At 37.9% G+C, this 25453-nt stretch overlaps 1 long non-coding RNA gene and 2 pseudogenes across 4 annotated transcripts in view; 1 reads left to right on the top strand and 2 right to left on the bottom strand.

Annotated features, from left to right (window-relative positions):
• The window catches only part of LOC138176493 (uncharacterized), a 74054-nt gene extending 67040 nt beyond the window's left edge, over positions 1–7014 (top strand). For 2 of the 4 annotated variants that reach the window (XR_011172313.1, XR_011172312.1), the window contains exons 4-5: positions 4417–4875; positions 6895–7014. This is a non-coding gene — a long non-coding RNA (uncharacterized lncRNA). The remainder of the gene's footprint in view (positions 1–4416; positions 4876–6894) is intronic. The other 2 variants (XR_011172314.1, XR_011172311.1) reach the window with 2 other exon arrangements.
• A 1722-nt stretch (positions 7015–8736) lies between these two features.
• Positions 8737–9241, bottom strand: LOC138176488 (small ribosomal subunit protein uS11-like; annotated as a pseudogene).
• A 7450-nt stretch (positions 9242–16691) lies between these two features.
• LOC138176496 (probable E3 ubiquitin-protein ligase TRIML1) lies at positions 16692–22570 on the bottom strand (annotated as a pseudogene).
• Positions 22571–25453: the final 2883 nt, after the last annotated feature.

Below are 25453 nucleotides of genomic sequence, written 5' to 3'. Positions count from 1 at the left end.
TGTTCCCACATCTCCAACATTTATCATTTTCCTTTCCTATCATATGAGTCAATCTGATAGGTATGAGGTGGTACCTGAGAGTTGCTTTAATTTGCATTAAATTAATTTGCTTTAAATTAATTTAATTTGCTGTATATCAGTAGTGATTTAGAGCATTTTTCATATGACTATAGATAGCTTTAATTTCTCTGAAAACTGCCTGTTCATATCCTTTGGCCATTTATCAATTGGAGAATGATTTATTTTCTTATAAATTTGACTCAGTTCTCTCTATATTAGAGAAATGAAGCTTTTATCAGAGACACTGGCTGTAAAAATTGTTTTCCAGCTTTCTAATTTTCCTTTGAATTTTGGTTGCATTGGCTTTGTTTATGCAAAAAAAGTTTTAATTTAATGTGATAAAAATTATCCATTATGCATTTCATAATAGTCTGTCTCTTCTCTGGATATAAATTCTTCCTTTCTCCATAGATCTGATGCGTAAACTTGCTCTGCTAACTTGCTTATGGTATTATCTTTTATGTCTAAATCATGTAACCATTTTGACCTTATCTTGGTATATAGTGTGAGGTGTGGATCTTTGCCTATTTTTTGTCATGCAATTTTTGAGTTTTTCCAGTAGTTTTTGTCAAATAGTGAGTTCTGATCCCAGAAACTGAAGTCTTTGGATTTATGAAACAGTAATTACAATAATCATTTTTTTGGAGCAATTGGTGTTAAGTAACTTGCTCAAGGTTACATGGCCAGTTATTTTGTGTGAGTGTTAAGTATCTGAGGCCGGAACCGATCCCAGGTCTCCCAACTCCGTGGCCGGTGCTCTTACTCACTGCGCCACCTGGCCACCCCTAATTACTATAATCATTGACTGCTGTGTCTTGTGTAGCTAACCTATTGCACTGATTTACTGCTCTATTTCTTGGCCAGTGCCAAATAGTTTTGATGTTTGCTACTTAATAATATAGTTTTAGATCTGGTATGGCAAGGCCACCTTTCCTTACATTTCTTTTCATTAGTTCCACTGATATTCTTGAACTTTTGCTTTTCCACATGAATTTTGTTATGATTTTTTTCTAGCTGCATAGAATAGTTTTTGGCAGTTTGATTGGTATGGCACTGAATAAGTAAATTAATTTAGGTAGAATTGTCATTTTTATTATATTAGCTTTGCCTGCCCATGAACAACTAATATTTTTCTAATCTGACTATATATGTGAAAAATGTTTTGTAATTATATTCATATAATTTCTGGGTTTGTCTTGGCAGGTAGATTCCCAAATATTTATATTGTCTACAGATATTTTAAATGTAATTACTCTTTCTATCTCTAGCCTCTGGGCTTTGTTAGTGATATATAGAAATGCTGATGATTTATGTGAGTCTATTTTATATCCTGAAAATTTGCTAAAGTCGTTTGTTATTTCATTTAGTTTTTTTTTAGTTGATTCTCTACCATCATATCATCTGCAAAGAGATGCCCTTCATTCTATCACACAACCCCCTTTTTCCTCCTACTTCCCTATAGGGTAAGATAGATTTCTATAACCAACTGACTGTGTATATTATTCCCTCTTTGAGCCAAATCCTATGAGAGTAAGGTTCAAACAAAGCTCTCCCCACCTCCCTTCTTTCCCTCTACTGTAAATAGTTCTTTGCCCCTCTTCTTGTAATGTAATTTGCCCTATTCTGCCTCCCCCTTTTCTTTTTTCCCAGTGCAATTCATTTTTTACCACTTAATTAGCTTAATTAGGTTAGCTTCTCTGTGTCATTTTGTGGGTTCTGTAGCTTCAGAGTTTGTCTAGAGTCATTTTTTACATGAATTGGGGGAGGTGGGAGCCAGAGCTGCAAGGAAGTCCTGTTTTCTACTCCACCATCTTGACTCCTTCTTATTTGGCTTTTAACATCCTTCTTAAGCTCTTTCAAGAATGTGTTTTAGGTTTGAGACAAATTCATATTCCCCTTTGAGGTTTCAGATGTAGGTATATTGACAATGTTGTCCTCTTTTGAGTTTGTGTTTTCATTTTCCCTGTCACCATGGTAACTTTCTATGGTCAATGTTCTTTTTTCCTTCTTGCTCATTTTTTTTTTTGCTTTTTTAAAAGCCATGAGGCTTTTAAAGTTGAGCTCTCCTGCTAGAGCACATGGGGCACTGTTGCTAGCTTTTTGTGCTGGGGGCCTCCTGCTAACTGGCTTTGTGTTCTGGGGCTTCCAGTTCTGGCAGTTGGAAGCTGTAGAGATGTGGTAGCTTACCTGTTGCTGAACTGGGGCCCTAATCATGGGGTCTGGGATCTTTTGAGGCCAGGTGGGCTTTTTCTGCATTCCCTCAGGCAATATTGTGGCATGTAGAGGTCTGGTCCCTGGAAGACACCTCTCCTCCCTGGGCTACACTGAAGCACATGGAGGACTGGCAGCCAAAAATTCCTGTTTGCCCTGGGTTTTACTAAAGCACATTGGAAGTTTAGTCCCTGGAGGATGCCTGACTCCCTGGGGCTACACTGAAGCAAATTTTGGTTCTCGGAACTGGAATATGACAGTTCCCCTGGCTATGATAAGGCATGCGGGGGCTCCTGGTGCTAGTGTTTGCCTGCTCCACCACCTGGGGTTCAGCATCTCCCATGGGTTTCCTGAGGTGGGGCTTGCTGTTGAGCTGCTGGGATGCTTCCTATCCTAGAATGCACTCCCCCTTTACCCAAGTGAGATGAACATTTCTCACTTATCCTCCAAGTTTCATGGGCTAAAATATTGATGCACCTTAACTTTCTGTTGGCCTCCTTGTTCCAGGATTTTTCCTAAGTGCTATTTTTTTAGAGATCATTATGGGAGAGTGACAGCAATTCACTGCTTACTCAACCATCTTGGTTCCTGGAAGTCTCTAGTGGTTTTTTTTTTAATAGGAGTAGTAGTTGTATTTTGTTGAAATCTTTTTCTTCCTCTTTTGAGATAATCATGTGATTTTTGTTGGTTTTATTATTGATATGGTCAATTATGCTGATAGTTTTCCTAAATACTGAACCAGAGTTGCACTTTCCTAATATAAATCTTACCTGGTCATAATGTGCATAATTTGTAATTTCCTTGCTAATACTTTATTTAAATTTTTTAGCATCTATATTCATTAGGAAAATTTGTCTCTAGTTTTCTTTTTCTGTTTTTATTCTCCCCAATTTAGTTATAAAGCCACATTTGTGTCATAAAAAGAATTTGGTACCACTTCTTTAACTATTTTTTTTCAAACAGTTCATATAGTATTGGGATTAATTCTTTTTTTCAATATTTGTAAATTTATCTGGTCTTGAATATTTTTTCTTTGCTTATTTATGACTTGTTCAATTTATTTTTTCTAAAATAGTGCTGTGTAAGTACTCTATTGCCTCTTTCAATTTGGGCCATTTATATTTTCAAAAATGTTTATTCATTTCACTTAAATTCTCAGTTTTATTGGCATATATTTAGGCAAAATAATTTGTAATACAGTAATTACTTTCATTTCCTCTTCATTGGTGGTGAATTTGCTCTTTCCATTTTTAACACTAGTGATTTGCTTTTCATTATCTCATAAAATCAATTTAACCAATAGTTTATTTTATTTGTTTCCCCCCACCCCATAGCTTAGTTTTATTTGTTAGTTTAATGGTTTTATTACTTTCAATTTTATTAATCTCTCCTTTGATTTTCAAGATTTCTATTTTGATATTTAAATGATAGTTTTTTTAGTTAGTCCTTTTTCCAGTTTTTTTAAATTTGCATATCCAGTTCATTGATTCATTCTTTTTCTTTTTTATTGATGTCAGTGTTCAGAGAAAAAAAAATTGTCCCCTAAATGATGCTTGGATTTCATGTGACAAATTTTGGTTTATTGTCTCATTTTTGTCATTACCTTTAATGAAATTGCTGATCATTTCTATGTTATTCTTTGACTCATTCTAGACTTGGTTTATTTAGTTTTCAATTAAATTTTAATCTATGCTTCCACAGTCCTTTACTGAATTTAATTATTATTGTATCATAGTTAGAAAAGGTTGTATTTAATATTTCTATTTTTATACATTTGTTTGTGAGATTTTTATGCCCTAATACATAGTCAGGTTTTGTGAAGTTGCCATTTACAGCTGAGAAGAAGGAAAACTCCTTTATACTCCCATTTATTTTTCTCCAGAGGTTTATTATATCTAACTGTTCTAAAAATCAATTCATCTCCTTAACTTCTTTCTTATTTATTTTATTCCTAGATTTGTCTAGTTCTGAGAGAGTAAATTTGAAGTCTCCCATTTTTATATAATTTTACTGTTCTTTTTCTCCTATAATTCATCTAATCTTTTCCATTAAGAATTTGGATTTCATGCATTTTGGTGCTTATATGTTTAATATTGATGTTGCTTCATTGTCTATGGTACTTTTTATTTTTATTTTATTTTTTAGCAATTCATTTAGTCTTTCCCTCTCCTGCTGCACAAGGAGCCAGCCACCACCAAAAATGACGCTGTAACCATCAGAACCAGGAAGTTCATGATAAGCAGACTTCTTCAGCGTAAACAGATGGCTATAGATGTCCTTCATCCTGGAAGTGCCACAGTGCCCAAGACTGAAATTCGTGAAAACTGGCCAAGATATACAAGACAACTCCAGATGTCAATTTTTGTCTTTGGATTCAAAACCCATTTTGATGATGGCAAAACAACAGACTTTGGCATGATTTATGACTCCCTCGACTATGCAAAGAAAAATGAACCAAAGCACAGACTAGCAAGGCATGGTTTGTATGAGAAGAAAAAGACAACAAGAAAGCAGTGAAGGGAACACAAGAACAGAATGAAGAAAGTCAGGGGTACTGAAAAGGCAAATGTCCATGCTGGCAAAAAGAAATGAAGTGTCTAGGAGGTACTGAGTTTGAACACAGTGTGATGATTGTAGAGATTACATCACACTCGTGTTTTGTTTCTGCTTTGCATGTCTTCTTTGGACTTTTGAGTTGTATGGTATTCTGTAGTACAGAATATCATGCTTTAGAACAAGGACAGTTTAAAACCAAAGAAGTGGAAACTGATAATCTTTGTTCTTGGAATGCATGTTATGTTGTGGATGACCTAGAGGTGGTGCCTCAAAATAAGAAAGCTGTTTACTTTGCACTTGGGGAAATGTATAAAGGAAAAAAAAATTGTCAATTGAATTATTTGTAAAAGTTTTAAGTGGCCCACCATAAAGGAAATGTCTAGTGACCACTTTGAGCTAGTTACTTCCCAAGGGAAGCTTAATTTTTCTTTTAGTATTACACCATCCTTTCTCATCTTTACTAGTTAATTTCTGGTGTCTATTGTGAAAAGAACCCTATAGTAGATATAGGTTGATTTCTTTTTTTTTCTTAAGTTGATCAGAAATGTTCTGACTACAGTATAAATTTGGAGTTTGAGAAATATTTTTTTGCAGCCTTAGGCACTGGTAAAATAAAAAATCCTGTGAATTCATCATTTTGCATTAAAAATGCCTTTCTGATTATTTTCTTAGTGACATCACTAAGAATAAGCATTTTGAATTATGGGTTCCCAGTGCTTCATTTGCTTCTTCAAAACTGTCAAAAGTTGGTCAAACAGGGTCCAGAAATGAGAAAAGATTAAGTCACAATTTACTCTTTGAGATAAGATTGAAAGACATTTAACACATTGATTTCTCTTTCCCATTCAGATTTCTAGCTTTCATGTCTTAATTGCTAACATTTTGTCAGAGTACATGATGTCAAGTGATAGCCTCTATGTATGCTATCAGTGTCAAATTGTTCATTTGTCTGCATTTGTCTGAAAAGTCAGAATGATCAATTCTAAGGTCAGGTACAACTAGAAAAGTTCACAGCTGTATGGGAACTCAGCATAAAAGACTATTGGAAGCACCTATACCAATTATTCTTTTCAGCGAATTGTCAAGAGTAGTTGTAAATTTTAACTGCAGCAGCTAAATTCTGTTTTTGCTCTTTTCTTCTTTCAGGTATGTCAGTTAAAATCTTTTGAAAGAAAATTGATTGCATGAAAATTTAAACTTAACTCCAAGTTCAGTGTTCTATAATTTATCATCCTGGTCCTTGTGTCAGTTTATATTGTTGACCATAGAAGGTTGCTTTGAGTACTTGGACTTGATCTGCCTAAACCAGGAGCAGACTTAGTAGTCCAGATTGTTACAGTTTGTAGATATAATGAATGAGTTTTTCATTTTAAGATTATCAATCATTAGTCACCCTGTTTTCTTTGAATCCAGTGGTGATTGGGACTGTCTTCCTGTTGTACCAAGAAATCAGTAAGTGAGACCATTAATCATTTTAAGTGGAGTTTAATTGCCAGTGACTGCAAGGGGTGAACACAACCCAAATCAAGCAGCCCTGAGATGCATATGCTCGGGACTTATATAAAGCCACAACATAACTGTTACCAAAGGGGAAACCACAACTTGACAGTTATTATGAGCAAGCAGGGAAAATACAGAAGCCAAAAGGTAGCAATCAATTCATTGCCTAACAACCTGTTTATTGCCCAACTGGAAAGTCCCCAGTTCTATTATGAGAACTGGGATGTGTGGGGGAGGGCTGTGGGTTCCAGGTGGCAGGTTTGGCCAAGTCTCCTAGGCAGGCTTTGTTTTGGGCAAGTCTCCTAGGTGAACATACCCAAGACGGGAGGGATGGGGGATGTTCAAAAAATGGTGGCTATAACATTCCCACAAGTGGTAAGATTAAAATCATAGTCTAGAAATAAGTACTTAACTGTGACTTGAGTACTACTCTATGAAAAGCTAAAGAAAACTGTAAGATATTTGATTGCATGCACTTACATGCATTTTATCTTTGAAGTTTGAAAGTAGCTATTAATGACATTTTTCTTTCCTTTATCTTTCTCCCTCCTGCTGCCATGGATTCAGTGAGCTGGAGATTTCATAACAGAAGGAATAAAAAGGCACTATGGATTATGTTTATCTGTGAAGATAATTTTTCACCAGAGCATGAATAAACTATGTAAAACTTAAAAAAATTATTTAGTATTTTATTTTTCCCCAATTACATGTAAAAACAATTTTTAACATTCATTTTTATGCATAGCTTTATACCCCCTTTGGACATAGTTCCAAATTGTTCTATAGAATGATTGAATCAATTCACAACTCCACCAACAGTGCATTAATGTCTCATTTTCCCAACATCCCCTCCAACACTGGTCATTTTCCTCTCTTGTCCTATTAGCCATTCTAATATGTATGAAGTAGTACCTCAGAATTGTTTTAATTTTCATTTCTCTGATCAGTAGTGAGTTAGAGCATTTTTTCATATGGTTATAGATACCTTTGATCACTTCATCAAAAAATTGTATCTTTTGGAGAATGGTTCTTATTTTTATAAATTTGACTCAGTTCTCTATAGTTTGAGAAATGTGGCCTATATAAGAGAAACTTGTTTCAAAGGTTTTTTTCACAGTTACTGTTGCTAATTGTATTTCCCTCCATCTCTCCACCCCTGTTTCTCTCTCCCTTTCACCCTGTCCCTTTTCAAAAGTATTTTGCTTCTGACCTCCCCTCTCCCCTAATCTGCCTTCTTTTCTATCACTCCTACTCCCCTTTACTTATCCTCTTTCCCTCCTACTTTCTTGTAGGGTAAGATAGATTTCTATACCCAATTGAGTATGTACATTATTCCCTCTTAGAGCAAATTCTGATGAGAGTAAGGTTTACTCACTGCCTCTTACCTCTCCCATCTTCCTCTCCATTGTAAAGACTTTTTCTTGTCTCTTTTATGTGAGATAATTTACCCCATTCCACCTTCCCCTTTCACTTTCTCCCAGTGCATTCTTCTCTCACCCCCTAATTTTATTTTTAAAAATATTATCCCTTCAGGGGTGGTTAGGTGGAGCAGTGAATAGAGAACTGGCCCTGGAGTCAGGAGGACCTGAGTTCAAATCCGGCCTCAGACACTTAACACAAAAACTAGTCATGTGACCTTGGGCTTAACCCCACTTAACCCCAATTGCCCTCCAAAAAGCAAAAAAAAATTTTAAAAATTATCCCTTCGTATTCAACTCACACCTGTGCCACCTGTCTTCTAACTGCTCTAATAATGAGAAAGTTCTTAAGACTTACAAGTATCATCTTCCCATGTAGGAATGTAAACAGTTTAACCAGTAAGTCACTTACCGTTTCCCTTTCCTGTTTTCATGGTTCTCTTGAGTCTCGTATTTGAAAGTAAAATTTTCTATTCAGTTCTGGTCTTTTCATTAAGAATGCTTGCAAGTCTTCTATTTCATTGAATGTCAATTTTTTCCCCTGAAGGATTATGCTCAGTTTTGCTGAGTAAGTAATTCTTGGTTGTCATTTTAGCTCCTTTATCTTCAGGAAAATGAGGCAAACATTCATATTTTTTGGAGGCTTTGGATATAGGAACTTTGACTTAGAAGCTTTGACTTTGTTATCTTCTTCTGAAGGTGCATTTTGATCTTCCTTGTCACCATAGTAACTTTCTGTGGTCAGAAGTTTTTGTCTGTTGTTTGCTCATTTTCCCAGTCTATTTTTTGACTTTTAGCTCTTTATTAAAGGGGACTCTGCTTCCAGGGTGGGGGGTGCACTGTCCCTAACTTCAGGAGTTTTGTGTAGCTGTTTTCAGAGGTACTTCTAGGGACCTGTAAGTTTTCAGTTCTTCCAAGGTGGTATGATCTAAGGAGAGGTGTGTTTGCTACTCTCCTGGTCTGTGCTGTGACCTGTGAGCAACCACAAGCATTCTTTTTTTTTACCATTGTGACATTTTTATTGACAAAAATAATCCAGCAAATGATATTCACAGATGGCAACCACCGTTTCTATGAGTACTGTCAGAGGGGATTGGAGTGACATCCTCAATCCACCCGATCTTCATTCCGGAATGTGCCAGGGCTCTCAGGGCTGACTGTGCACCAGGGCCAGGGGTCTTAGTCCTATTTCCCCCTGTGGCCCTAACTTTGATGTGAAGGGTAATGATGCCTAGTTCTTTACATCTCTGAGCAACATCCTGAGTGGCCCATATAGCAACATAGGGAGAAGATACGTCTCTGTCCGCCTTGACCTTCATCCCACCCGTCACTAGGCATATGGTTTCTTTGCCAGAGAGATCAGTCACATGGACAAAGGTGTCATTGAAGGAAGCAAAAATATGGCAGACACCAAACACATTCTCTCCTTCTGCAACTTGAGGTCCAAGGCCGATGACTTGCTCTTCCTTCTTTTCCTTCCCCTAGTGAGGTGCCATTTCTGCTCCTTCCTCCACTTGGGCCGCCAACACCAGAAAGGGAGGCACAAGCATTCTTTTCTGCCCTGGAACTGTGAGAAGGGTCCCCTCTCCACTGTTGCTGCAAGCTCTGTTGTGTTAGTACTCCTTCTCTTTCTGTTACCCAGGACTGCAACTACAATCTGAGTATGGGCAAAGCAGCAGAGTGCTAGCAAAAAGACCCCTGTAATCTTCTGACCCCCTTCAACTCCCTTACTTTATGTGGGTCTAGAACTCCAGAAGCAGATGCTCCTACTGCTGATTTAGACATTTCCAAGACCTGCTCCTGTTTTCCTGCGGCAGGGGTTTTGCTAGTGTGACCTGAGCTGGATTGCTCTCTACTCTCACCCAGGTGCAGCAGACAGTTGCTGACAACCTTCTAAGTTGTCTTTGGCATCTATGGGCTGAAAGGTCTGGAAACCACCACTTCTACCAGTGATTCTGTCATCTGTTCCAGGTTTGCTGCAGGCTGGGTCTATACTGGGCTGCACTTCTCTCTCACCCTGGTGCAGCAAAACTTTCCTGCTGACCTTCCAAGTTGTCCTAGGCTGGAAATGTGTTTCACTCTGTCTTTTTCTGAGTTCTGCTGCTCTAGAATTTGTTTAGAGTCATTTTAAAAGATATTTTGAGGGGTTTGAGGGAGAGCTCAATTGAATCTTTACCTTACTCCACCATCTTGGCTCCACCTCCATATCTAACTTTTCTAAAATTCTATTCACCTCCTTAACTTCTTTATTTTGTAGTTAGAGTTATCTAGTTCTGAGAGGGGGAGGTTGAGGTCCCCTGCAGTGTAGTTTCTTTTTTTTTAAAGCAATTGGGGTTAAGTAACTTGCTCAAGGTTACATGGCCAGTTATTTTATGTGGGTGCCACATCTGAGGCCAGAACTGATCCTGGGTCTCCTGACACCAGGACCTACGCTCTTACTCACTGCGCCAGCTGGCCGCCCCTACAGTGTAGTTTTGATGTCTATTTCTTCCTTGTCATCCACTTCTCTAAGAATTTAGACACTATGCCACTCAGTGCATATATGTTTGGTATTACTATTACTTCATTGTCTACAGTACCTTCTAGCAAGATATAGTTTCCTTCCTTATCTCTTTTAATTAGATCTATTTTTGCTTTTGCTTTGTCTGAGATCATGACAGCTACTCCTGCTTTCATTTTACTTCAGTTGAAACATAATAGATTCTTCTCCAGCCCCTTATTTTTACTCTGTGTTTCTTTGCTTCAGATTTGTTTCTTGTAAACAACATATTGTAGGATTTTATCCCATTCATATTCAGTTATGATTACTGTGTATTTCCCTCCATCCATTTCCCCCATTTGTACTTTACTCTGCCTTTCCTTTCACCCTGTTCCTCCTCACCAGTGTTTTGCTTCTAACCACTCCTCTCTCAATCTGTCCTCCCTTCTATTAGCCCCCCGTTTTCTTTTACCCATCCCCTCCTATTCCCCTATAGGGTATGATAGATTTCTATAACTGAGTGTGTATGTAATTCCCTCTTTGAGTCAAATGTGATGATAATGCTCACCCTCCTCCCTTCTTTCCCTTTACTGTAATATGTCTTTTGTACTTCTTCATGTGATATAATTTACCCCATTATTCCTTTCCTTTCCTTCTTCCAGTGCATTCCTCTTTCTCACCCCCTAATTCTTTTTTTTTTATATCATCACATCAAAGTCAGCTTATACCTACACCCTCTGTCTACATATATTCCTCCTAACTTCCCTAATAGAGATACATTTCCTAAGAGTTATAAGTATTATCTCTCCATGTAGGAATGTAACCAGTTTAACCTTATTAAGTAACTTTTTTTCTTTCGTTTTTACTTTTTTATACTTCTCTTGAATCTTGTATTTGAAGAGCAATTTTTCTGTTCAGCTCTGGTCATCAGCAAAGTTTGAAAGTATTCTATTTCATTGAGCTTCTATTTTTTCCCCCAGAAGATTATGCTCAATTTTGCTGGGTTGTAATTCTTGGTTGTAATCCAAGCTCTTTTGCTTTCTATAATATCACATTCCAAGTCCTTTAACACAGAAGCTTCTAAGTCCTGTGTAATCCTGACTGTGATTCCATTAAATTGTTTCTTTCTGGCTGCTTGCTGTATTTTCTCCTTGACTTGATAATTCTGGAATTTGGCTACCATATTCCTTGGAGTTTTCATGTCAGCATCTCTTTCAGGAAGTAATCGGTGACTATTGGATAGCTATTCAGTGACTTTCAATTACTATTTTACCCTCTGCTTCTAGGATATCAGGGCAATTTTCCATGATAATTTCTTGAAAGATGTTGTCCAAACTTTTTTTTTTTTATCATGTCTTTCAAGTAGTTCAATAATTCTTAAATTAGCTCTCCTGGATCTGTTTTCCAAGTTGTTTTTCCAGTGAGATATTTTGCATTTTCTTCTATTTTTTTTTATTCTTTTAACTTTGATTGATTCTTGATGTCTCATAGAGTCATTAGCTTCCACTTGTCTGGTTCTCATTATTATGGTATTGTTTTCTTTAGTTAGCTTTTGTACCTCCATTTCCATTGGTCAATTCTGCTTTTTAAGGAGTTTTCTTTATTGAATTTTTGCATAACTTTCCCTCTTTTTTGTGCTTCCTTTACCAAGCTCTTCACTCTTTTTTTCACTATTCTCTTGCATTGCTTTTCCCAATTTTCCTTCTGCCTCTCTTATTTGATTTTTACATTCCTTTTTGAGCTCTTTTAAGAGGACTTTTTGGCATTTAGACCAAATCACATTCCTCTTTGAGGCTTCATATGAAGGCATTTTGAAAATGTTGCCCTATTCTGAGATTGTGTTTTGATCTTCCATGCCACTATATTAACTTTCTATGGTCAGGGCTTTGTGAAAATTATTTTCCAGTCTATTTTGTGACTTTTAAAGTTGAGCTCTGCCCTTGGGGTACAGAAGGCACTGTCCCAATCTTCTCATGCTGGGACTAGGGGCCTGGTCACTGCCTTTCTGCACAGAGCCTCTGGGGCTAGTGGCTTGCTCAGTGCACTGGGTTGCCCCAGCCTAGTCACACTTGTTGCACTGGGTATTCTGGGACTGGCAGTTTGCCTTCTGTAATGGTACTGGAGACCTCACAGCTGGTCTGCTGTGCCCACAACCAAAGGGCCTCATGTTACTGACCTGTGCTGTGGCTAAGAGCATCCCAGTGGATTGCTAAGACATTGATTGTGCTGGACTGTGCTTCTCTTTTACCCAGGTGACACAGACCTTTCTTACAATCCTTCTAAGTTATCTTCAGCTGGAAAATTGTTTCACCCTGTCTTTTTGTGGATTCTGTCACTTCATAATTTGTTTAGAGGCTTGATTTAACATTGTTTCAAGGGAAACTTGGGAGTGCTCAGGTAAATTCCTGGCTTTTCTCTACTATCTTAGCTTTGCCTGGTATGCACAATTTGATTGCCCTTTGGGCATAGTTCCAAATTATTCTCCAGAATGATTGGATCAGTTCATAATTTCACCAAAAATGCATTAGTGTGGTGTCCCAATTTTCTCACATCCTCTCTAACATTTATCATTTTTCTTTTCTGTTATATCAACCAAACAGATAGGTCTAAGGTGGTAACTTAGAGTTGTTTTAATTTGCATTTCTCTAAATCAATAGTGATTTAGAGCATTTTTTCATATGACTATAGATAGCTTTGATTTCTTCCTATGAAAACTGCCTATTTATATCCTTTGAACATTTATCAATTGCAGAATGACTTGTATTCTTGTAAATTTGACTCAGTTCTCTATATATTTGAGAAATGAGGCCTTTATCAGAGATAGTTACTATAAAAATTATTCTCCAACTTTCTGTTTTCTTTCTAATCTTGGTTTCATTGGTTTTCTTTGTACAAAAACTTTCAAATTTACTTTAATCAAAATTATCCATTTTACATTCTGTAATGCTCTCTATCTCTTGTTTGGTAAAAAATTCTTCCCTTGAGCACTGGCTCCAGTGTTGGTATGACCTGGGGAACAAATCCGGGCTCCAACACTTAGCACCACACCCAGAAATAACTGGCCATGTAACCTTGAGGAAGTTACTTAACTTTTAAATTTTTAATTAAAAAATAAAAATAATAAAAAAAATCTTCCCTTTATATATCTGAGATAAATTATTCCTTGCTCTCCTAATTTGCTTATGGTATCATCCTTTATTTCTAAATCATGTTCCCTTTTTGACCTTATTTTGGTAGATGGTGTAAGATGTTATTCTGTACCTAACTTCTACCCTACTATTTTCCAGTTTTCTCAACAGTTTTTGTCAAATAATGAGTTCTTTTTTTTCTTCATTAATTAATTAATTTTTAGTTTTCAACATTAATTTCCAAAAGATTTTGAATTCCAGTTTTTCTCCCCATCTCTTCCCTTTCCTTCTACCTTGAGAGGGCATGCATTCTGATTATCCCTTCCCCCAGTCTGCCCTCCCTTCTTTCACCACCCCCCACTTATCACACCATGAACCTAAATCCCCTTCTCCTCTGCCAAGGCTTAATTGGTTGAAAGGTAAGAGTGGAGGGGGATTAGACCTCCCATGTGTTAATAGAGTAACTCTATATATTTGTGATTTTATCCTTTGAAGTGAATGTTCCTTTGTCAGGTTTTTTTTTTTTTTTTGCTTTTTGGAGGGGGAAAGGTAAGGCAGCTGGGGTTAAGTGACTTGCCCAAGGTTACATGTTAGTAAGTGTTAAGTGTCTAATGCTGTATTTGAACTCAGGTCCTCCTGAGTCCAGGGCTGGTGCTCTATTCACTGCACCACCTAACCGCCCCTCTTTGTCTGTTCTTAAATTGACTATTAGTGGTTAATGAAACTGGACATGCATGGGAGTTCCCCATTCTACACTTGAGGGAACACTTTCAATGGGGGGGGGGTCAAAGCCATTTGTAGAGAGCCTAGGCATCCCTCAATTCTCTTTTTTTTCACATTTCAATTTATTTATTTTTGTTTTCAACATTCACTTCCACAAGATTTTGAGTTCCAGATTTTCTCCCCGTCTCTCCCCTACCCCATGAGTGTGTGTATTCAGATTAACTTTTCCCCCAATCTTCCCTCCCTTCTATCACCCCTGATTATATCCCCCTCCCCTTCTATTTTTCCTGTAGGGTAAGATAGATTTCTATACCACATTGTCTGTGTATCTTATTTCCCAATTGCCTATAAAAACTATTTTTAGCATTCTTTTTTTAAAGCTTTGAGTTCCAAATTCCCTCCCTTCCTCTCTTCCCAACTGCCCTCATTGAGAGGGCAAACAATTTGGTATAGCTTATGCTTGTGCAGTCATGTAAAATACTTCCATAATAGTCATAATGTGAAAGACTATATTTCCTTCCATCCTATCCACCCCCCATTTATTCTATTCTCTCCTTTGACCCTGTCCCTCCTCCAAAGTGTTTGCTTCTGATTACCCCCTCCCCCATCTATCCTCCTTTGTATTACTCCCCCTTATGCTTTTCCCCTACTTTCCTGTAGAGTAAGATAGATTTCCATATCCAGTTGAGTGTATATGTTATTCCTTCCTGAAGCTAAATCCCATGAGAATAAGGTTCACTCATTCCCTATCACCTCCCCTCTCTTCCTGTCCACTGTAAAAGCTATTTCTTGCCTCATATGTGAGATGATTTATGATATCCTATCCCTCCTTTTTTTTTGCTTGTTGGAGGGGCAGGGCAATTGGGGTTAAGTGAATTGCCCAAGGTCACATGGCTAGTGAATGTTAAGTGTCTGAGGCCAGATTTGAACTCAGATTTGAATTACTCCTGACTCCAGCATCATTGCTCTATTCACTGCACCACCTAGCTACCTCTACCTCTCCCTTTCTCTTTCTCCTGCTACATTCCTGTTTCATCTCTTAATTTTCTTTTTTAGATATGAGCCCTCCATATTCTACTCCCTCTGTGACCTCTGTCTATATATACTCCCTTCAACTATTCTAAAAATGAAAAGGTCTCATGAGTTACACATATCATCTTTCCATGTAGGAATGTAAACAGATTAACTTTAATAAGTCCTTTATGATTTCTCTTTCCTGTTTACCTTTTCATGCTTCTCTTGAGTCTTGTATTTGAAAGTCAATTTTTCTCTTTAGCTCTGTTTTTTCTCAAGAATGCATTAAATTCCTCTACATCAATGCATGTAAAAATTTCCCCCTCATTGATTACACTCAATTTTGCTGGGTAGGTGATTCTTTGTTTTAATACTAGCTCCTCTGACCTCTGGAACATCATATTCCAAGTTCTCTCATCCCTTGATGTAGAAGCTGCTACATTTTGTGTTATCTTCATTGTGGTCCCACGATACTTGAATTGTTTCTTTCTGGTTGCTTGCAATATTTTCTCCTTGACCTGGGAACTCTGGAATTTGGCTCTAATATTCCTGGGAATTTTCATTTTGGGATCTCTTTCAGGAGGGAATCTGTGGATTCTTTTAATTTCTATTTGACCTTCTGGTTCTGGAATATCAGGGAAGTTTTCCTTGATAATTTCTTTTTTTAATGTTAAAAATACATAAATTTATTGTTTTAAAAATCAATAAATGATAAATTCTGATGTCCAGAATAGCATGTGTTATGTGGAATAGGTTTTAGGGAGTTGTCATTAACATACCTTTATTAGATATAGAAACCGGTCAGATGTTCACATAAAAAACAAAATGATATACATCTTAGTATACCAAATAGACTGCACACCCACACACTACAACTTGGTTTATAGATTTTTTTCCAGGGGTCCAATGGGAAGATTTTCTAATGACAAACCCTAAAAATATACTTCATCCCAGTAGGAATCTAAGGCCTCAGAGGGTAGTTTTGTCAGTCTTCAAAGAGGAAAACAAAATAAAACAAAAAGCATAGAAGGGCCTCAAGAGCTTCACCCTCTTTTAAGCCAGCAGAGTTGGATGACTCTTCTGACAAGTGTCCATCCTCCTAAGAGCCAAACCCCCAGTCACTGAATCCTCTACAGTAAGGCTTCCAAAACTTTTGGTGTAATGTGTAATGTACCCCCTTAGTGAGTCTAATGAAACTTATAAACACTTAATGCACAAAATAGAATGCATAGGATTAAAAGAAAATTAAATATTTTAAAATTTGCTTAAATTTTAATTTTTAGTAATAAATTGTTTAAAATAATAAATGATAAAAGTTTATAGACACCGTGTTAAAAACCCTTGTTCTTATAGGGAAATATAGTCAAATCCCCCCCCCCCCCATCACTCTGAACAAAACTTCTACACAAAGACTTAACTCCTGATAAGATCATCAAGCTGAACTCAGCAAAGAGACTTTATATCAGTGCCTACCTGAGCATCCAAGATTCTTTTAGATATATGGAAAGTAGTGGTCCCTTGGGGAGGGAGAGGCTGGTTACCAGTGCTATGTGAGATTAAAGCAATTGGACTCCGAAGTAGAGTTTGAATAAGGTCTTACATTTAAGTCTCAAGTTCTTTACTGACCAGTTCAGCATAGATTCCTGTTTGTAGAAAAAAACAAAAGAAACATTTTGCCATGTGTTTTCAGTCACCTTTAATTGAATGTCTAGGACAATTATTATCATTATCAGCTCTTTGTTAGTCTTAAGTCTGAAAGCTTAGGTAAATGAACTTTTTAAGAAATGGGTATACATGGACAAATAACAAGAGATCTGGAGGCGTTACCTTCATTTTGAAAGCAAGGAGAGAAGAAAGATCAAAGAGGTCCTTGAAAGGAAAGAGCTGATATACTATAGATAAGCAATTCATCTGTAACATTGTAAAATGATATATGTGAAAGTTACCCTCAATGTGTGAGTTTGCAAGGCAGAAGTTTTCTCCCACTTTGACGGTTTTCAGGGAAATTACTTCTCCAGGTAACAATGGGGGGGGGGGTTCTCCTTCCTGTTAATGGAGTCCTTACAGATCCCCACTTCCCATTCAGAAATGCCGGCCACCTTCACTTCCCAGTAGTGTATACCTAAAGAGAAACTTTGAGCACTCAACACAGTGTTAGAATAGTTAAATCTCTATGGATGACCAGGTATGTGCTGGGAGATACATGAATGTTTCATACTCTTCAGATCAGGAGATACAATGAGATAGGGATTGACTGTTTCAGGATCCAGTGTTATATCTCTCTGGAAGGTCATCATTATTTCCCTCAGTCCAGTGACATGGCACATTGTCCATTTGGGGAAATAATTTTGTGGATATTGAAGTAGCAATGTTTCACTTTTATTCAACATGTCTTCCACATCCAGGATCATTTTCAAACCTAGCTTCTTAAAATCCAATATAACTTGTATGGTTATTCTTTGCAGATCTTGAACTTCTTGGGACAGTTTTATATCAATCTTCTTTAATTTTCCCAAGTTCTTTCTTTCTTTCTTCTCCAGTCTTTCTAGGTGCTGTTGTTCTTCCTTTCTCAAGAACTGTTACATTCTACTATGTTTTTATATAACAACCTGTTTCATCTGCACATTTACCTTATGTCATACATACTTCTCTTTCTCCTCAACTAGTACAATTTCAGTCTTATTTATTTCTTCTCATAAATCATTTAACATCTCTTGGAGTTTATCCAGGTCATTTCCAAGGGAAAGACTTGGTGCTCCATGTGTTTCAAGACTGGCAAATAGTTGTCACAGACTATGTTGATCTGCACAGAACAGTTACTGTACTTCTTGTATTTGTCATAGGTGGTCAGGAAGTTAATGTACCTGAAGAGAGGTTCCCAGCAGTCAGTTCAGATAAATAATTTCTTGAAAGATGATCTCCAGGCTTTTAGGTAATCCAGTAATTTTAAAATTACCTCTCCTGAATCTATTTTACAGGTCAGTGGGTTTTCCAATGAGATATTTCACATTGTCTTCTATTTTTTCTTTCTTTTGGTTTTGTTTTATTGCTTCTTGACTTCTTATAGACAGATACATTAGCTTCCATTTGCTCCCTTCAAATTTTTAAGGAATTATTTTCTTCAGTGAGCTTTTGGACCTCTTTTTATATTTGACCAATTCTGCTCTTTAAGGCATTCTTTTCTTCATTGGCTTTTTGGACCTCTTTTGCCATTTGTTCTAGTCTATTTTTTAAGGTACTATTTTCTTCAGTATTTTTTAGGTCTCCTTTACCAAGCTCTTGACTCAGTTTTTGCAATTTTCTTGCTTCACTTTCATTTCTCTTCCTAATTTGTCTTCTACTTCTCTCACTTGATTTTCAAAATCCTTTTGAGCTCTTCCATGGCCTGTGACCAATTAATATTTTTCTTGAAGGCTTTGGGTGTAGGAACTTTGACTTCATTGTCTTCTTTTGTGTATGTGTTTTGATCTTCCTTGTCACCAAATTAAAATTTTATAGTCTGATTTTTTTTTGCTCTTGCTCATTTTCCCAGCCAATTACATGACTTTTTACCTCTTTGTTAAGGTAGGGCTCTGTTTCCTGTATGGAAGGCATACTGTCTCATGTTTCAGGGATTGTTTGGTTTTTTAATAAGTTAATTTATTTTTGGTTTACAACATTCAGTTCCACAAGTTTTTGAGTTCCAAATTTTCTCCCCCTCCCTCTCTTTCCCCCTTCCCCCTCAAGACAGCATGCAATCTGATATAAGTTCTACATATACCTTCACATTAAACATATTTTCACTTTAGTCATGTTGTAAAGAAGAATTATAAGCAATGGAATGGACCATGAGAAAGAAGAAATAAAACAAAACAGAAAAGAAGGAGCAAATAGTTTGCTTCAATCTACATTCAAGCTCTGTAATTCTTTCTCTGGATGTGGATAGCTTTTTCCAACATGAGTCTTTTGGAGTTGTCTTGGAACCTTGTATTGCTGAGAGAAGCTAAGTCTATCAAAGTTAGTCATCACAGATACAATGTGTCTGTAATTATGTACAGTGATCTCCTGGTTCTGCTCCCCTCAATCAGCATCAGTTCATATAAGTCTTTCCATGTTATTCTGGAGTCCATCTACTCATCATTTCTTATAGCACAATAGTATTCCATTTCATTCATATATCACAACTTGTTTAACCATTCCCCAATTGATGGGCATCCCCTTGATTTCCAATTCTTTGCCACCACAAAAAGAGCTGCTATGAATATTTTTATACATATGGGTCCTTTTCCCATTTGTGTGATCTCTTTAGGATACAGCCCTAGAAGTGGTATTGCTGGGTCAAAAGGTATACACATTTTTATAGTCCTTTGGGCATAGTTTCAAATTGATTGCCAGAATAGTTGTATCAGTTCACAATTCTACCAGCAATGTATCAGTGTACCAATTTTCCCACATCTTCTCCAGCATTTATCATTTTCCTGTTTTGTCATGTTAGTCAATCTGACACAAACAACCTAAGAGTTGTTTTATTTTGCATTTCTCTAATAAATATTGATTCTGAGCATTTTTTCTTATGATTATAGATATCTTTAATTTCTTCCTCTGAAAACTGTCTGTTCATATACTTTGACTATTTTTCAGTTGGTATGAATTGTATTCTTATGAATTTGACTCAGTTCTCTGTATATTTTAGAAATGAGGCCATTATCAGAGGCACTGATTATAAAAATTATTTCCCAATTTTCTGCTTCCATCCTAATCTTGGTTTTGTTTGTACAAAACCTTTTCAATTTAATGTAGTCAAAATTAACCATTTTGCATTTTGTATATATAGACTCTATATCTTATTGGTCATAAATTCTTCCCTTCTCCATAAATCTGACAGGTAAACTATTCCTTGTTCTCCCAGATTGCTCGTAATATCAGCCTTTATATCTAAATGTTGAACTCACTTTTACTTTATTTTGGTATACAGTGTAAGATATTGCTCCATGCCCAGCTGCTGCCATACTGTTTTCCAGTCTTGGTCAAATAGTGAGTTCTTATCCCAGAAGCTGAAGTCTTTGGGTTTATCAAACAGTAGATTACTATAGTCATTGAGTACTGTTTCTTGTGTACCTAACCTATTCCACTGATCCACCACTCTATTTCTAAGCCAATACCAAGTACTTTTGATGATTGCTGCTTTATAATATGGTTTAAAATATGGTATGATTATGACACCTTCCCTAGTATTTCTTTTCATTAATTCCCTTGATATTCCGGACCAGTTCTTCCAGCTGAATTTTGTTATCATTTTCCTAGGTCTATAAAATAATTTTTTGGTAGTTTTATTGGTATGGAACTAAATAGGTAAACTAATTTAGATTAAATTGTCATTTTTATTATATTAACTCAGCCTAACCACGAGAAACTGATGTTTTTTCCCAATTATTTAGATCTGACTTTATTTGTGTGAAAAAGTGTTTTGTAATTGTTTTCATATAGTTCCTGAGCTTGTTTTGACAGGTAGACTCCCAAATATTTTATAATGTCTACAGTTACTTTAAATGGAATTTCTCTTTCTTGCTGTTGGGCTTCATTAGAATTAAATAGGAATTCTGAGGATTTATGTGGGTTTATTTTATATCCTGCAACTTTGCTAAAGTTATTTATTATTTCAAGTAGTTTTTTTTCCTTGATTCTTTAGGATTCTCTAAGTATGCCATTATATCATCTGCAAAGAGTGGTAACTTAGTGTTTTATTTGCCTATTCTAATTCCTTTGATTTCTTTTTTTTCTCTTTTTCCTAAAGCTAACATTTACTTTAGGGGTTTTGTGCAGCTGTTTTCAGAGATACTTCTAGGGACCTTAAGTTTTCAGTTCTTCCAAGGTGGAATGATCTAAGGAGAAGTGTTTCCTCCTGTGCTGGCTTGTGTTCTGGTCAATTAGTGAACACAAACACTCTTTTCTGCCTTGGAACTGTGAGGAGGATTCCCTCTCCACCACTGACACAAACTCTGCTATGCCATTTCTCCTCCTTACCCAAGGACTGCCATCCATGACTGCAACTCATATTTAAGTATGGACAAACCAAGAGAATCCTGCCTCAGTGCCAGCAAAGAGATCTCAGTAATCTCCTTCTGATCAGTTATTCAATCCCCAAGGCCAAACTGGGGCCAGGACTGGTCTGTGCTCCTCTCTTACCCAGGTCCTACCGACTTTTCTCCTGATCTTCTAACTTGATTTTGGCATTGTTGGGTTGGGAAGTCCTGAAACCACCTCAGTTGCCAGTGATTCAGTCCCCTGAAGCCTGTTCCCGGTATGCTGGGAATAGTCTCTGCCTGCACAACCCATGCTAGACTGTGCTCCTCTCCCAGCCTGGCATAACACTCCTTCCCTGTCTACCATCCAGGTTGTTTGGAAATTTGTTTCACTCTATCTTTTTTGGGGTTCTGCTGCTCTAGAATTTGTTTAGAGTTATTTTCACAGGTATTTGGAGAGCTTTGGGGGAAAGATCAAGGGAGTCTCTGCTTTTACTCTGCCATCTTGGTTTTTCTCCCCTCCCAATTCTCTTAATGGTACTGGAGAACCCTGGGGGAAGAGTGAAATCAGATTTACCAGGTCTTCAGGCCCAGGTTACATACATGTACATATGTATATATGTGTGTGCATGTATACATACATGTATGCATGCAAATATGTATATGTGTGTATATGCATATGCATATACTGTATCTATGTAGTAAAAGGAAAGCAATTTCAGAGGAGCACCTTATGGGGAAAGAAAAATATTGGGAGAATGGAAGGGAAAGACCTCTAAAAGAAAGTAGGATTGGCCATGAGTAGGAATTGGCTCTAGCCAAGGAAGTAAGGAGGTTTGAGATGAAGAGGCAGAGTACCTTACGCAGGGATGACAGTCAGTGAAAAGGCCTTGTTTTCTTTATTTTTTTTTTTGGAGGAGGAAGGCAAGGCAATTGGGGTTAAGTGACTTACCCAAGGTCACAAAGCTAGTAAGTATTAAGTGTGTGAGGCCAGATTTGAACTCAGATCCTCCTGACTCCAGGGCCAGTGCTCTATTCACTGTGCCACCTAGCTGCCCCAAAAGGCCTTGTTTTCCATCAGGAGAAGAGCAAGAAGGCCAGAAAGAGGACACTTTTAGAGTCCATGGAAGACAGTAAGAGTAGTAAATCTAAGTAGACTGGGAATGAAAGAAGACAGCAGGCTGTGAAGGGCTTTCCCAGTCAAAGGGAGCATTTTCTACTTGATCCTGGAGGTAATACCTTAAAGAAGTGTGTTTTAGCACAGTGCCTGAAAGAAAGCAAGTGCTTCATCCATGTTGGTTGATTGATTGATTGATTGCTTTGGGAAACTCACTTTGGCACCTTAATGGTGGATGAGTGGTGTGGGGAGATGCTCAAGGCAGAGAGATCCACCAGCAAGTTGTGGTGCAATAGGCCAAGCATGAGCAAGTGAGATGTTGCCCAAGGTGACAGCTGTGTGATGGTAGGTAGTGGAGACATGTGGTGAAGCAAGCTAGGACAACACTTGATCACAGAGCAAATATATGGGCTGAAAGCCAGTGAGGAATTGAGGATGGCACCGAGGTGGAGAGACTGTATAACTGGGGGCATGGGCTTGCTCTGGGTAGTAAAAGGAAATTTGACATGAGGGGACATTTTGTTTTCTTTTGTGGAAAATGAAAAAAGGAATGAGTGCTCTTTTGGACATGGTGGGGATGGAGAAGTCTAAGGCACCTCCATCTGGAGAAGTCTGATTACTTTGGATGTGAGAGAGGAAGGCAAAGCTTGAAAAAAATAGATCTGCATATCATCTGTATAGAGATGGCAATGGTACCCATGTATGTTGACATCCTATCTAAGAAAAATATTTTGAAAACTGCTGTAAAGAGATTACAAGGACCGGTGGGTTGCCTGCTTGAACCCATTTTTCCCTGGACTCTGGAAGTACTGGAGGAAAAATGGGTTCCAATTTGGGGGGGGGGGAGGGAAGGAATTCAGAGAAAATTTTTCTACTAACTGTTCCAAGGCTGCCACCATAGTCAATAAGACTTTCTAAAATCTAATAAATTGAGGCTAACTAATAAATATCAGTGATAGGAGGGAAGAAGCACATTGCTGGGGGTTCTTGAGCTCAGCAACCTTAGAATGGCATGCTTCATCAGCTCAAGGCTTAGCTTAGAGCCCTAAGGGATGGAAGCAACCAGGCTTTGTGGACAGGCTCCTCAGTCTGAGTGTGAGTTGGGATAGTAGCTGCAGGACATCAGTCACCTTTGATCTCCAGGCCTCAGCAAGGTGGCTAGTGAATGCATCTTGACTGTCAATCTCAGTGACAACTAATTGCATGTGGGAAAACCCAGGAAGCCAGGCTCTGACCAAAGGGGAACCTGTTCACTAAACCTACAGTAAGCCTTCAGGCTTCCTAGGCAAGAGATTAGCTCAGAACAGTAAGAAGACTTCCAGCCATGCTCAAGCCTGGACAGATGAGGATAGCTTCACCAGCAGAATGTAAGGTGAGCCTCCTGCAGTGTTTAGGCAATTGATACAGAGAAGACCTAGGCTGATTCCAGGCAAGGCTGTGGCCTTCTCTTTGCATTGGTTTGGTTTTTGTTTTCTTTTGTTTTGCTTAGTTATTCTTTACTTTCATTGCTATGAGAAAAGGCTTATTATCACCCATTTTGGTATTATGGATCCCTGGGGAGTTCTATTAAGGCCAGGGATTCCCTTAACAGAATAATGTTGTGAAATACATCAAGTAAAATACACAGGATTAAGAAATTGCAAATAATTTTAATGCATAAAAGATGTGTTATTTTCTCAGACTAATTCCTGGATCCCGTAGTGTATGAAATTCCCTGGATATCACATGCCCTGCTCTGAAAATGAACATGCAATGTAGAAAAAGAATATCTAGGCTGATTCTCTAGTGAAAGATGTGTGGTCTCATTCTCACATGCAAAGGGAGAAGAATGACTTCTCTTGCCTCTTCATCAGCTTCTTTTAGCCAGTGGAGAAGACATTACTCTGTTAGAAGAGCAGACTTGGTTTTGCTCAAGGTGATCCTTACTTGGCTCCCGTTTTTGGCATAAGTCACTTGACCAAAGCAGTATAGATAGGGAAGAGGAATGATCCCCTTCTCCTGTGGTTGATTGCAAGATGAACTGAAGCTTGCATAGAAACCATTTGGGGCAAAGGCCATTGATTCTGAGTTATTGCAGCCCTGTATGACCTTGGCTTTGGGGGAGCTTGAAACAAAAGGACAGGGGAACAAAGAAGCCAGGAAGCTCTCTTGTGTCCAAAAGCAGAGCATTTGCAAGTGTGAAGGAAGAAACCTATGCCTACAGGTAGTGTCTTCCAGCTCCAAGACAAAAAGACAACAATGGGCATGAAACCCTAAAGCTAGCCACACAGTGAGGAGTGCCCTTCTGGATGGATGTGACAAAGGCTCTGCTGGCACTGAGAGATGTTTTCTTAACTAAGCTTTGGAGCAGCTACTTGTCCTTGTGTTTATTTATGGTCCCTCACCTGCCATTCAGTCAGTGAGAGATCAAACGTTTAAATAAGTTCTTAAATATTTCCTGACAGAAGTAAGGGATGTTGTGAGATGTATGTAGTGGTACCCAAAATGCCTGTAATGAGTAATGTACAAATGTTTACCCCTCAAGACTCTAGAATTCTCCACTGACTACACAGTGATATTTCCTAAGCTCCAATGAATACAAGTCCTCACAAATCACAAAGGAGTCTCCAGACAGATTACGAAGGCACAGCATGTTCTATCCTGAGATAAAGGAACCAGGGCCTTGGGTGAGCATGCTCTCCCTTCTTTTGCTGGAATTCTAGGTGGCCAATTATCTTCAGATTCATTAGGCTATACAATGGATGTTCTGGACTCATACACATTCCACTTCCCCATTTTTTTCCTTTGCCCAGACTCGCAGCCATCAAGAATACTCTAGCGTCTGGGGCGGCCAGGTGGCACAGTGAGTAAGAGCACCGGCTCCAATGTCAGGATGATCTGGGGATCAATTCTGGGCTCAGATACTTAGCACCACAGCCAGAAATAACTGGCCATGTAACCTTGAGCAAGTTACTTAACCCCAATTGCTTTGAAAAAAAAAAAAAAGAATACTCTAGCCTTGGACCCACCTAATCCCAGCACACCAGAGAGAGAGAGAGAAAAAAAAAAAACAATTTTCATAGCTGGGCTATCTTTGGCACCTACCAAAGGTCCCTCTCTGACACCTCAGTGCTCTCTGTATGTTGACTTTCTAACCTCTCGATCTCTCCCTTCTGTCCCCTTCTCTTCATTCCTCCCGTACTACCCTCCCATTCATTACAAGGGATACAGGCCCTCACTCCCTCTGTTCTTAGCCTCCTAAATGG

The sequence above is a fragment of the Petaurus breviceps genome, unplaced genomic scaffold (assembly GCF_028583685.1).
Source record: "Petaurus breviceps papuanus isolate PSGF00001 unplaced genomic scaffold, PetGlider_PUasm1.0 89748, whole genome shotgun sequence".
NCBI classification, from domain to species: Eukaryota; Metazoa; Chordata; class Mammalia; order Diprotodontia; family Petauridae; genus Petaurus; species Petaurus breviceps.
The sequence above is the reverse complement of the archived record's forward strand: the minus strand, read 5'-3'. Positions and strand labels throughout refer to the sequence as shown.